Raw genomic sequence first — 12,697 nt, 5'->3', positions numbered from 1 at the left:
TTTGTCTCAACGAATAAATGTAACAAAGAACAGAAAAGTCAACTACAGTATGATCTCTGTCAGTTGAATTTTCCTGTAGTTTATTTCCTCAAAAAATATATCCCAGTTCTTAAAAGAGGTGGGACTCTTAATAAATGGTTAAAAAAACCCCAGCAAAGCCATCAGCAGGGTGAGCTCCGGCTACTTTTCAATTGTGAGACACTAGGTGCACAGTGCAGACATGCTAGGGTGTTTGTTCTTCCTGCCCAATACTTTAGAGAGGATATGAAACACTCCCGTTAAATGCCTGCAAGTGATGCCCAGAGTGGAGTTTGGAGAATGATGGCTGTGATCTTTAATATGGTTGTGCCTTTGTAAAGAATCTCACTCAGAATTTCCAGGGTAATTTTGGAGTCCATTTTTTTTGTGTTTTTTGGATGATATATATGTAACTCACCTGAAGAATATACCCACGTAGACTTGAAGTTAGGGACCAGCTGGTGTAAATTTGTGTGGTTATCTCCTAACCTAACCTTTTAGCTTCTTTTTGCTCCTTGATTGTAGTTAAGCTTCATCTTGCCTCAGGGACTTTGTATTCGCTGTTCCCATGTTTTGGAAATATTATTTCCAGAAAAATTTTCCATAACTGATTCCTTTCTATTCTTTGGCACTCATCTCTTAAAGATATTTTTTCCTTGATTGTCCTACTAGCCTAACTCAGTCCCAATTTAACAGATTACCTTACTTCTTTCACAGAATAATAATCAAACCAAATATTATCTTTGGTGTCTCTTTGTATTTAGATGAACTTCTTCCCAAAGAACTCAAGCCCCCCAGTGACAGAGGTTGTTACCTTTCTTATCCCTTATTCTGGGTCTTAGAACTGTGTCTGGCATGTAGTAATCACTCGAGGTCTGTTGACTGTGTAAAGAATATGTGAGTAGATGAACAGATTTGGAGTTATTTGAGGTCGCTCTTAAAGATGGCTCGTGTTGGTGATTAAATTAAAGTTGTAGGTTTTAGAGTTGGAAGTGATCTTGCTGAGTCTCACAGTTAGGGCAAAACTCTCCCTACTGTAGCATCCCTGACAGATGATCAAGTCTGAGCTTGAATAACTGTATATGAAAGACCCTAACCAGGGCACCCTCCTAGCTCTGCCAGGTCAGATAGAATTTTGGACTATTCTCTTTCTCTCTCTTGTAGACAGCCACTGTCATTTGGTAAGCCATAAGCCTTCCATTGCTTTGACTGTGGTTAGTGTGTTTGCTGGATTTCTAAAATATATTTTTAGTGTTTACTTGTTTAGATTGAAAAGATTGGGCTATATTTTTAAAAGTTGATCCCACCATTTTGGAAGGCCTTTTAAGTTGTGATATTGCATGCAAGAGCGCTAACGGAATTCTGGACTCCATATTTTCGTTTTTACCTTTTTTTTTTTTCTCAGACTTTGAACTAACAATGGCTAAGAATGAGAGGCACTCAGACCCGAATATTTTTTCCCTTGTCAGGCACAGAGAATATGGGAAAGAATGAAATTGGGAAATTGTTTTGCTCCTCTTCCTTTCCTCCTTTTTGGTCAGTTACCTTAGTCGTCCACCTCACTTTGTATTTCTAGCCTGGCTTCAGAAGACCTGAATTTGATGAACTACACACTGATGGAGTAGTAGATTGCTAGAAGGAATGGCGGCTTCACAGAATTATTTTCAAGAAGGATGGTCCAGCCAATTTCCTCACTTCCACTGTGAAAGGAGTTCCCTATTCCTAAGAAAATGGACCTATGTCCGACTGACACAGAAGATGGAGATTTATCCCAGTGCATGTATATATGTATATCTATTAAATTTATGTATATATATATATAATGCCTAATGGAAACATCTCAGATGTTCTCTTTGGTATTTTTCTTTAATTTTACTTATAAAATTGTGACCATTTTTTAACTCAAAAGAGGAGAACCTTAAAAATTAATTAAGAAGACATCCTCAGTAGTCTAAGGTTCAGAGTGACTTGGCAGAGAAAATTGCTGAATGGTTAGATAATAGTGCTGGTATGCTTGGCTATTGTAACACTTTACATTTGAGTTTCTCTTCCTTGAAATTACAAGAACTATATGACTCAAGAGAAAGATTGATAATTAGGAATATTCTGCTTGCTTTTTTTTTTTTATTATTTTTTTTGTTGTTGCAGTACGCGGGCCTCTCACTGCTGCGGCCTCTCCCGTTGCGGAGCACAGGCTCCGGACGCGCGGGCCCAGCCGCTCCGCAGCATGTGGGATCCTCCCAGACCGGGGCACGAACCCGTGTCCCCTGCATCGGCAGGCGGACTCCCAACCACTGTGCCACCAGGGAAGCCCCTCTGCTTGCTTTTTATATAGCGTATTGAAGAACATTTTAATTATTTGGAGGTCATAGGAAGGAACCTTCATGATCTAAGTTTTGAACAAGTAGTGTTGCAACACAAAGCTATGACTTAAAAAGGAAATTTGAAATGACCTATTTCTTTTGGCATCTCAATCCAGATATCTGTCAGTAAAATGAGTCACTTTTCAGTCAAATGGGTGGTCAGCAATATAATTTTTTATTGGGAAGCTGAAAGACACCATTGCCAAGCAGAGCACCTGCAGTGTTCACATCTATATTTGAGCATCTTTCGTTTTCCCAAGGGGTGCAAGTGAAGAGAAGGCAGGCAGAGAAATGCACTTGAATAAAGCTTTTCAAGATGGATAGAACAGAGAGCATTCCCAGAGGCGGGTCAAGTTCAACCCAAGAACAACTCTCTCAGTGCTTTCACAACTAGGTAAAATACAAGACCAGTAGTAACTCAGCTCTCAAATCAGTGGTGAAATCCAGCGGAAGGTTGTTAATATTGATATGGTTAACATACATCAAATAGGATTACTGAATTTTCTGAATCCAACTGAACTCCCAGGATTGTTTGGTTTCAAAGGCTGTTGGGCTCAAGACGCATTTGGTTTTAAATAATCCTTCCTAAAATGTTCAGCTTTCAGTCTAATATGATTGAAACCCAGCTTGAGTGTGTCTTATAATACACTGGACAGGAAAGACTATGGGCATTGAATTATTCAAAACATGGCAGGCGAAGGAGTGATATGTGGGGAGGATGTGATCATAGAAATGAGTGAGACTTGATATGTCTTGTTATCTCATTTGATTTACCTGTTAGAACTCTTCCAAATATTAGAGGAAAGAAATCAATATCAATTTTCACCTGTCACGTTCCACACTTCAATGATGAATGAATGTCAAATTTGACCACAGTTTTCTGTACCACCTGCTCTGAAATAATATTTCTGGGCCTTTATTAAAAATGTAAAATTTTCATTGAATTTCCAAATATGATTCTGCAGTGGCTAATTCAGCTTGTTTTATTAGTAAGCAAGTTCTGATGAGTAATACTAATTTAATAAGCCTGCATGTGAGGTTAAAGTGTCAACTGTTCCTGCCGAAGGTGATGAGATATGACTGTGATGTGGTGGTAGGACACTCACCTTCCTGAACGAACCCTGCGAGCACACAGTTCTTGGGAGAAACCAGTACAAATCTGATATCATTTTGCATGTCTCCTGTAGCAGTGGGATGCACACACATACAAACATGATCATGGGTGAAAAAACACACATGCGCACCTTAGAGGCTTACATTAATTTCTGAATATAGTTCTCCGGAAAGAAAAAGCTTCACTGATGATTTGTATTTTTATAGTTTATTGTTTGATCCATACTAAAACACTTCATGAAATCACTTCCTGTTTTGTTGTCCATGGAATCCTTTCCATTTTGAGATGCTAAATATAAATCGAAATAATGATTATAGTCCTTGGCCATGAAAGACTAAGTTACAGAGAACCCGGTGACTGGAGGTCAGAGCTGCCACAGAATTATTCTCTGCTCCAGAGACCATCAGAATATCACTGTGTACCCACTTAAGGATAGAATGCTGCTATTGAGAAACGAGCTCTCTTTTATTTCTACTAAAAGGAGAGAACAGTAGGGGACCTTGGCTGCGCGAGTGTATGAGACTTTCTCTGTTTTGTACAATAAGCCAAAAACAATACATGAAATAGCCACACGCCTTTTGTCTTTTGTACCCAGCTCCTTCCTGTATTGCTCCTGATCAATTACACTTAAATCAACAAGAGTTGCTTGAACATTTTGACAGTTATGTTCCCCATACCCTGAAGCACTTTTAAAGGGTTACTGAGATAAAGCTATTTCAAAAATACTCCCTCCAAATTTTTTCAGGGTGGCATCAATGAAAGTAACTTAGAGGAAAAAAACTTGAGTTCCTGGCCTACCACTCTAAGGCCAGGCAAGCATAAACCTTCATAGCAAAACCTAAGTTTGCTCCCAGTTGAGAATTTGGTTTCCACGGTCTTATATAAAAAGTATATGGAGACTTTAATTCCCTATAAGCCCTTTCCAAAGAGTGAATACAGTTCATCATTCGTAAGAGATGATGGAAGTTACAATTTTGTTGAATAGATGGAATATATATTACATATAATATACATATTTATTTTATATATATATATATAATATATATAAAGTTACTATTCAGAGTCCTAAAACGTGGATTTTTCTTACTTACCAAGAATGAACAGTAACTTGATCTCTAAACAATAAAGCATCTGGTCATAACAGAATCATAACAAATATTTGATATCAGAATGAATTCACTGTTCAGGTGTAAAGAGGGAATAGCTTCAGTTTTCCTCTTTCGTGCACCCCATTATTGCATCCTGGACAGAGGGGATTTTCTTGATTTTAATCTAAAGGAGAAATGGTCACTTTTGTTGAGATGGAAATTGACCACCTCAGTAGGCAGAGGCACTGTTTTTATTTGGCTGAATTCATGTTTCTAGTGATAATTCAAGGTGTAATAGGGTTTTCTCAGCCACTCCAAAATCTGAAAATGATAAGCATCTCACCAGAGTTTCAGGATGGCCCATTACCTATTCTGTGGAAAGGATATTCAAAACACCATGCTTCATCAGTGTCTTCTTTGACTTATTAATGAATGGACAACTACTGAGTTAAGACAGTGTCTTATCCTTGCTTCAAAAAAATAAAAACAAAAAACCCCCACAAACACAAAAAAACTGTTAACAATGAAAACTTATTATGCCAGGCCTTAGTATGGCCTGACTTGGAAATTTAGTTTCAGAGGCTTTTGTGAATATACCAAGGAAAGAGGACCTAGGTGTATCTTATTCCCACAGGCCGCCAATAAATATTTGCTTAACGGACAAACAATTAATATATAGTATAGGAGAGAACCTGACAGATGCTACACATTATTGAGTGATAGCAATGCCCAAACTCATCTGTGATCAAACACTATGCAAGTATCCTCCTAAGGATAAACTTATTAAAAATAAGAAGTGAAAATTCAATTATGCAGATACTTTCAGTGTCAGCTCTGATATGCAAAAAGCATGGAAGTTGTCACTGTATCTTGTCCTTACAAGATAATGCTGTACAAAATGAAAATCAGTGACTTTTCTCAGACGTGATTAATAAAACATGTAACTATGAAAGAATTTTCAAACGGTAATTATGTATGTGTATATATGTGTCTCTGAAAAATCTTTGTCAAAGAAAACTGAGGCTATCAGTATAAACTTCTTTAACTTCTATCTCTTCTTACCTTTATTTCCTCCCAAACTTACCAGTATCCATCCAGCTCGAAGGATACAAGTGATTTTTATATACTGTGCAAGGTGTTTTTTTCTTATTCATATGTCCGTGTTTCCCCAATTCTCTAAATTATTATCTACATCTTCAGGATCTCCTTTATTGGTTCCTTCATTTCAACATATAAAATAGAAGTCCTTCTCATTCTAAAAAATTCTTTTTTGCTAATTATTTTCTCTTTTCATCCAAACTCCTTGAGAGCAGCCTCTTCCCGCTGTCCTCACTAGCCCCGCCTGGCCCCGACAGGCAGCCCTACACCCTCAGTTTATTGCCATCTGGCTTTTTGTCCACCACTTCCCTGCACTGCTCTCAGGTCACTGGGGACCTAACTGCCCAAATCCAATGGACACTCACAGTCTCTGAAGGACGACGCTGGCATCTCCTTCCTCCTTCTTGAATCTCTATCACCTCTCTCCTTCCCAGAATTCTTTCTCTGCTTATCACTTAAACGTTGTCAGGACTCACAATTCTCTGACATCTCATCCATTTTCATGATTTTAATGACTGCTGATATGTGCTGAGGACATTCAAATTTTTATCTTTCCATGTCTTCACGTGCATTTCCAGTTATCCACCAGTTTGTCTTCTGAATTCTACAGGTGTTTTCAAATTCTACATGTCCAGAACTAAAGTCTTTTCCCCACTTCAGTTCTTTATCCCCTATTTCCAAACTCAATGATACCACCCCCCAACCTTAGTCACACAGATGGGGGTTCAGCCTCCGCCTCCTACTTCTTCCGTACTTCCCAAGGTCAAGTCTTGCTGGTAATTTCCTAAATACAATTAGAACTTATTTCCTCCCTTCATCTATACCTTATTTCAGACCCCTTTCTTCTTGCTATTACCTGGTCTAGAAGTTACGAAATTGCTGTTCGGTGGAACCAGTTGTTAGACATTCTATTAAAAAAGGACTCTAGGGTCAAATAGCTTTGAGGATGGCTGTGTACCATACGCCTGCTGTGACGATCCAGAATGAACATTAGCCTACAGCAGCCCCGAGAAGCTGTACAGTAAAGGAACCTGATTAACTCTACTTAAGCCAGGTTCTCCCTTCTGCCGGCCTATAAACCTTTCAGTAGGGACAGGAGAGGAGGTGGCAGCGTGAAAATCCCACTTGAAAATATAAAGCACTGCTCCTCAGAAGAGTGGGGCATAATTATCTCCAGGCTTCTTCAGATTCCTCATCCATACTGACGTCAGTGGTCTACAATGCCACCCGAACTTGTCCTTTCCATTCTTAGCTATTTTCTGAGGAAACCAGCTCCACGCACATGGATGGTTAAGACCTGCTCTCCTCCTCCTCGCTGCCTTCTTTAGGGGCTCTTGCCGCTGCCTGGGGACACTGCACTGATCCTCCAGAGCCTGTGCCTCTGTAACACACCCCTCGCACACTCAAGGCTCTGGACTTCCGCTGTCCACTCTGCCTTGAGTATCCTTGCCTTTCACCGGCTGACTCACCAGTTTCTCACGAGTCCTTTAAGACTTAGCTTAGGGACTGCCTCTTTTGATGACTTTTCTTTGCCTCACGGCTCCCCCTCTTCTTCCACACTGACTAAACGCCCTGAATATGCCCGTCACAGCATGTCACGTTCAGGATGAGACATCTGCTGTGCGTCTTCCCCTCTTACTCCACTGCTAAAGGGCCAACACTACATCTTGCTCATTGTTTCACTCCTCTAACACTCAACCCATGACTAATGAACTAACTAGTACTGTAGTAGCCCTCTTAGTAACAATCAGGCAGGACCTTCTACAAGAAATCTGACACTCCAGCTTTTCTCTGATCTCACCTTTCACTCTGATTCAACTAAAGACTTATCTGTACATGTTTTACCAGGGAGACATCATTTAATCCAGAGATGTCATCACATACTCTCACATACTCTGCCATTTAAACATTCTGCTCACGATGGGGGAAGGAGACAGGTGTGCTTTCTGACAGCCCCACTGTTTTTGCACTTCTAGTGGTCACTGGCTTCTCTCTCAGTGCCTTCCTTAAACCCTTCTTAACAAGGGAACAGGATAACAAAGTAATTAAGAGCCTGGTTACAGCCTATGTGTGAACAGAAACATAAACAGGGACATAGAGAATAGACTGGCGGTTGCCAAGGAGGAGGGGGTGGGAGAGGGTTGGATTGGGAGTTTGGGATTAGCAGATGCAAACTGGTGTATATACAGGATGGATAAACAAAAAGGTCCTACGTGGGACTTCCCTGGTGGCGCAGTGGTTAAGAATACGCCTGCCAATGCAGGGGACATAGGTTCAAGCCCTGGTCCAGGAAGATCCCACATGCCAGAGAGCAACTAAGCCGGATGTCACAACTACTGAAGTCCAGGCACCTAGAGCCTGTGCTCTGCAACAAGAGAAGCCACCACAATGAGAAGCATGTGCACCTCAACTAGAGGAAGCCCACGTGCAGCAACAAAGGCCAAACACAGCCAAAAATACATACATACATACATACATACATACATACATTTATTTTTTAAAAGTGCATGTATTTAAAAAAAGCCCAAAAAGGTCCTACTGTAGAGCACAGGGAACTATATCCTATATCCTGTGATAAACCGTAATGGAAAAGAATATGAAAAAGAATGTACATAAATGTGTAACTGGGTCACTTTCCTGTACAGCAGTAATTAACACAACACTGTAATTCAAGTGTATGTCAATAAAAAATAAAATTTAAAAAAATTGCCAGAAAAATAGTCACATAAGGGGAACTTCCCTGGTGGTCCAGTGGTTAAGACTTTGCCTTCCAATGGAGGGGGTGAGGGTTCAATCCCTGGTCGGGGAGCTAAGATCCCACATGCCTTGAGGCCAAAAAACCAAAATATAAAACAGAAGCAATACTGTAACAAATGCAATAAACACTTTAAAAATGGTTGACATCAGAAAAAATCTTTAAAGAAAAAATTCACATAAATCAGAAACAAATGAAAGATAATAAAGTCCATACATTAAAAAAAAAAAAAGAGCATGGGTTCGGGTCACATTGCAACTTCCCACTTACTTATAGCTGTGTAATTCTGGGCAACTCACATAATGTCTCCTCAGACTGTTCATCTATAAAATGGGGATGGTAAGAGTTCCCTACCTCAGAGCGTTGCTGTAATCCATAAACACGGTTAAGTGCCTTGGTAAATGTTTGAGGCTCTCTGGTTATTATGAATTAAAATATGTCAATGGCTTCTGGCCGTGTGATTTATAATAGTTTGATGTTTAACCAAATGGTAAAACTATTCCATTTATTATTCCCATCTCTTTTTAACCCTTAGCCTGCTTTGTTGTTTATGTTTGCTCCCACCACAGAGTGCTAGTTCCAGGAGAGTAAAGGCTTTATTTTGTTCACTGCTGAAAGCAACAGCACCCAGAAAAGTACTGTACATATGAAGCCCTCAGTAAACACTAGCTGAATGAATGGTGCAAAGTGTTACAAGGAAAAGTACACCCAAACTTTCATTATAATAAAAAAGTATAGATAAAAAAATCTTTCTCTAATGGCTTCCAGTCAAGTAACTGAAAACACCATATGCTATAATAAAAACATAAGTAATTTATTAAAATTTGAAGGCAAAAACATAATTTTAAAAGATTTAGACCTATGTTAGGCGTGATAGAGTATGGATGCTTTCTTGAAATTCACAATCAGATCCAAGAGTATCACTTTCAGACTGTTCTAGTAGACTGAGTTTACTTTTAGTTGTCTTTGATGACACAGTCATTATTCTACTCTCTTTCTTAACAGAAATGTGTTTTTTCGAAGACTCACTTTTAATTGGTTTATTAACCAAAGAATTATTTTGCCCAATTCCTTTGCTTTTCTGCTTTACAGGTGAGTCAGAGCAGGAATGCAGGTCCTTCCCAGGTTGTTTCTTAGCAGAGTAGTTTTTGGTCTATCCACCTGCTTTGCTCATTTTCTCTGAAGAAGACCTGCTATTTCTAGATAATTCTTCTTCTTTTTTTTGACTTCCAGTTCCAGAAATGACGTCTGCTGAAGGAGAACATGTTCTAGCAATGAAATTTTCAAAAGACTCCTGCCGCTGCTCTGTGACTGGAACCCCCAGGTTGTCTTTGGAAGTTTCTAAGGCCTCCTGAGTAGACGCTGGGACACGGAAGGAGTCGAGAGGCAAAGGAATCCTAGCATCACCTGTAATTTTCGGAAAGTGGAGGGGAAGACAAAAGACAAGTTCAATGTTACTCTGTAATCTTATTATTAACACAGTCAATTGATTAATCAGAAGATTTCAGAGCCAGTTTTTTTTGTAATTATATCTTGCCAAGTGATTCTCAGCTTAACCTAGCTATATCCAAGGCTATGTCCACTACGTTTTCAGACTTTGGTGATTGGGGTGGTTATTACCCATTTCCTTTCCCTCACTAAAAATAAAACCCTATTCTGTAGGATAATTAATGTCTTTTCTATCCTCCAGGCACATGTAAACCGTATGTAGTTTGTGACCAGACTGTGTTCTCAAGCTGTCAGTTCCCAAGACCGCTCTGAGATGGGCTGATGGGGGCTCCAAGTAAGGCTGGAGGAAAAGCTGACAGGTTTTCCCCTCCCATTCCCATAACCAGGTGATTCACTCTAATATGTTACCTATTAGCTATGTCTGGATTACTTATTTTAAAAATTATATCAGTATGTGTACCTTCATTAGTGTTCCTTCATTGTAAGCTGACTGCATACAAATAGAAACCTAGATAAAATATGAACAGAATAGACATTTATACAATTTAAAATCTGGAATATTTTCTCTAATGTCTTCTTTCTTCATTAAGGACAGTTTGCTTTAACTCATAAATTTTCTCAAGAACTTCCAGTCTCCTTATTTACAAAAGTACAGTATCATGAAATGGGCCCACATTTACTAATCTCAGATTTCGAAAGGATTCCAGAGTCTTCTAGCTCCCGGGCATGTGAACTATTAGAGACTGATCGTTATTGTTTTCTCGCTGACTTGGTCATTTCCTTTTTGCTAATCACTCTTAGAATCATTAAGTGCTGTTCTGTCCATTTACTTGGCTATTTTGCATTTGTTATGGGGCACCCTGTTTTGATTCTGATTTTCCTTCTTCAAGCGCCTTCTTTTCTTCTTTAGGTGGACTACTAACAGGAGAATTCATCTGGGGACGACCTAGTAAATGAAAATCTGACTGATCTATACCAGCCATTGTGGCCAACTGCCCAAGCCTAGACGAGAGGAGGAAAGGAGAAAAGACAAAGGTTATTATAATCACAGAAGAGCAGTTTAGATTTCCCCAGACTTACAATCATGAAATACTTCTAAAATCTTTATTTTTTTTTTTTGCGGTACACGGGCCTTTCACTCCTGTGGCCTCTCCCATTGCGGAGCACAGGCTCCGGACGCACAGGCTCAGCGGCCATGGCTCACGGGCCCAGCCGCTCCGCGCCATGCGGGATCCTCCCAGACCTGGGCACGAACCCGTAGCCCCTGCATCGGCAGGCGGACTCTCAACCACCCCGCCACCAGGGAAGCCCTACTTCTAAAATCTTAAAAGCTAACATCCTACTCCAGACTACAAGCCTCTATCTCCCCCAAATCCTCAGCCCTTTCCAGATTCATCCTCTAGGAGACATCCCACTGTCTCACTAGAAGCTTCAATATGTTCCATGCACCCTGTCCACTGCCTGTCACACCTCCATTCCTACACTTCTTTACCACCTTTCCTCCAGTTTCCAAGAATGTGTTTGTTCCTTCCTTCCCAACACCAACACCAATTCATTCACTGACAAAACACCACTCCATCAACTATCAATCTCCACTTCCCTCTTTCAGCAAAATTGCTCCCGGTTGAGAACCACTGACCTTTATCTCCCCTGCAGATTAATAATCATTTTTATGTCTAAGGCAAAGATAACTTTAATTCAAACTTATCAAACAAGCAAAAGAAGTGAAAGATAGGAAAATTCTTATGCATTCCCGACTATTTTCAATGAAAACTGCCTTTAATTTAGTCTTTACAAAACAACTATACCTACTAATTACTCTGTCTACAGGTTACTCTTTTATAATGGGCTCCCCACTCTACCAAAGCAGGCTTCCCTATATGCATTTCTTAAAAAATTTAATTCCTCATTTTAAAATGTCAACTATATTACCTATAATTACACTAAATTTGGCTAAATATAGCCACGTAAGTGATGAAAATTGCTCCAGTTCCTCAGCAAACTACCATTAGAGTCGCAAAGAGAAGAATGCCATGAAGAGAAATGAACTAACCCAGCATCTTTAAGGAGAACCAGGAAAGCATGGAACTTCTGAAAAGAATTCTCAGTGCTGCCCCAAACACCTTCATCATCCAGGATCATGCTTGTCAATGAGTGGGCATGAAGGGCTTCAGACAAAGAGAAAGTTGTGTTTCTTAACTGGGCATTTTCATGTTCCAGCTATACAAGAAGACTGAAAACGTCTGACATGATTTTTTCTCATTGTCATCAAAAGTAGTCTTGCCTTGGGCTTCCCTGGTGGCGCAGTGGTTGCGAGTCCGCCTGCCGATGCAGGGGACACGGGTTCGTGCCCCACTCTGGGAAGATCCCACATGCTGCGTAGCGGCTGGGCCCGTGAGCCATGGCCGCTGAGCCTGTGCGTCCGGAGTCTGTGCTCCGCAACGGGAGAGGCCACAACAGTAAGAGGCTCACATACCGCAAAAAAAAACCCAAAAAACAACAAACAAAGAAAAAGTAGTCTTGCCTAGTTTCAAGGAACAAAACTAAAACACTCAAAATGTAATTATTTTATAATTAATGTAACCCTCCGCCAGTAAAGACAGAGACCATATCACATAATAACCAAAGCCCACAGGCACCCAACAAAGTTTCCTATATAACACTTAGGTGGTATATAAATAAACCCAAGTTACCGTTTTATTAATGATCTTTCACAAAAGATCACATTTCTAACTGGTTCAATTCATAATGGAGCCTCATTCCACATTAGAAAATGACCTGCTTTAAGTTTCCCTTAAATTAGAAAGTGAAT

The 12,697-nt window shown here is 39.9% G+C and overlaps 1 pseudogene across 1 annotated transcript in view; it reads left to right on the top strand.

Annotated features, from left to right (window-relative positions):
* The window catches only part of LOC308610805 (centrosomal protein of 78 kDa-like), a 262,130-nt pseudogene that overhangs the window by 151,066 nt on the left and 98,367 nt on the right, over nucleotides 1–12,697 (top strand). The window lies entirely within an intron of this gene.

This window comes from Mesoplodon bidens, assembly GCF_964165515.1.
Source record: "Mesoplodon bidens genome assembly, contig: HAP1_SCAFFOLD_126, whole genome shotgun sequence".
NCBI lineage: Eukaryota > Metazoa > Chordata > Mammalia > Artiodactyla > Ziphiidae > Mesoplodon > Mesoplodon bidens.
The sequence above is the reverse complement of the archived record's forward strand: the minus strand, read 5'-3'. Positions and strand labels throughout refer to the sequence as shown.